Genomic DNA, 2,204 nt, shown 5'->3' on the forward strand with positions numbered 1-2,204 from the left:
TGTGGTAGCCCAGCCCCAGCTCCTCTGGTGAAACCCAGACTGGTCCAGCCTGAGCAGTCCCAAGCTTCCCAAGACCCTGGTGGCACAGGATGAGACCAGAAAGCATTGAGATCACACAATGCTACGTTTCTTCATAACTTTTATTTATTTAGTCTGCACAGGATCTTCCTTGCTTTGCATGGGCTTTCTGTAGTTGCAGCGAGTAGGGGTTACTCTTTGTTGCAGTAACAACTGAGGTCAAAAGATGATTTTCAGGCCATCACACAGTAGACAAGGGACATGATGTCCACCAAATGGCTTGTCATTGTGGGAGCTTCTTTTTTTGAAGAGCACAGGCTCTAGGCGTGTGGGCCTCAGGAGTTGAGGTGTGCAGGCCCTAGAGGTGCAGGTCTCACACATCACAGGTGGATTTTTTACCAGCTGAGCCACCAGGGAAGCCCAAGAATACTGGAGTGGGTAGCTTATCCCTTCTCCAGCAGATCTTCCCAACTGAGGAATCGAAACAGGGTCTCCCAACCCAGGAATCAAACTGGGGTCTCCTGCATTGCAGGTGGAATCTTCGCCACTGAGCCACCAGGGAAGCCCCGTAGAGGGTGCGGGCTTCATTAATCGTGGCACACTGGGCTCAGTAGTTGCAGCTCCCGGGCTTATTTGCCCCACAGTATGTGAAATGTTCCCGGATCAGGGGTTGAACCCATATCCCCTTTATTGACAAGTGAATTCTTATCCACTGAGCCACCAGAAAAGTCCTCTCCTCAACTGTTCTGAACAATCGAAATGCCTTATGTAAAAGAGAGAAACGGTCTTGTCAAATCTTTCCTTCAAACAGTATGAATGCAATGAATTCTTAGGTGAGATGTTTTTTTCCCAGTAGCGCTGAGCATCTTTTTATTTGTTTTGTGTCCTGATTTCAGATGTTCTCACCATCAGTATAGTGTATGTGAGTCGACATGCTAACTGCTGGGCACCAGATATGAGGAGCAGGATGCCAGTTCTTTATACTGGCAACCAAATGGATATTGAATACAAGTATTGCAAATACTTGTATAATGCAAATACTTTACATTTAAATTTGAACTTATATTTTAAAACTGAATGAAAAATTCTGCTTTTTTTAAAAGACATTTGATTTTGTTTGATTTTAATTTTTATTTATAAATTATAATTGGTATAGTTTTTAATTTTATTAGGTAATCTTGAACATTTTAGAAGAAAAACTTAGAAACAAAGTTTAAAACATTTTTACATTAACTTTCAGTTTAGTTCCGTTCAGTCACTCAGTCGTGTCTGACTCTTTGCGACCCCGTGAATCACAGCAAGCCAGGCCTTCCTGTCCGTCATCAACTCCCGGAGTTCACTCAGACTCACGTCCATCCAGTGAGTGATGCCATCCAGCCATCGCATCCTCTGTCATCCCCTTCTCCTCCTGCCCCCAATCCCTCCCAGCATCACAGTCTTTTCCAATGAGTCAACTCTTCACATGAGCTGGCCAAAGTACTGGAGTTTCAGCTTTAGCATCATTCCTGCCAAAGAAATCCCAGGGCTGATCTCCTTCAGAATGGACTGGTTGAATCTCCTTGCAGTCCAAGGGACTCTCAAGAGTCTTCTCCAACACCACAGTTCAAGAGCATCAATTCTTCGGCCCTCAGCCTTCTTCACAGTCCAACTCTCACATCCATACATGACCACTGGAAAAACCATAGCCTTGACTAGATGGACCTTTGTTGGCAAAGTAATGTCTCTGCTTTTCAATATGCTATCTAGGTTAGTCATAACTTTTCTTCCAAAGAGTAAGCATCTTTTAATTTCATGGCTGCATTAACTTTAATTTATAATAAATTTATAATTTATTAATTATAAAATATATCCAAATTTTGCATACATTGACTATAATTACATCTTATTTTTTAGTCCTTTAGATTATTGTTGTTTATTTGCTAAGTCATGTCTGACTCTTTTGTGACTGCAAGAACTGTAGCCTGCCAGGTTCCACCATCCATGTGGTTTCCCAGGCAAGAATACTGGAGTGGGTTGTCATTTCCTTCTCTAGGGGACCTTCCCAACCCAGGAATCGAACTCATGTCTCCTACATTAGCAGGTGGATTCTTTTCCACCGAGCAATGAGAGAATCCTTTTAGATTATTACTAGAGCACAAATTATTGTGAATCCTGGCTATAAAAACATAATGACTTTGATGAATTGA

Source organism: Bison bison, unplaced genomic scaffold (genome assembly GCF_000754665.1).
Source record: "Bison bison bison isolate TAMUID 2011002044 unplaced genomic scaffold, Bison_UMD1.0 scf7180017864467, whole genome shotgun sequence".
Lineage (NCBI taxonomy): Eukaryota > Metazoa > Chordata > Mammalia > Artiodactyla > Bovidae > Bison > Bison bison.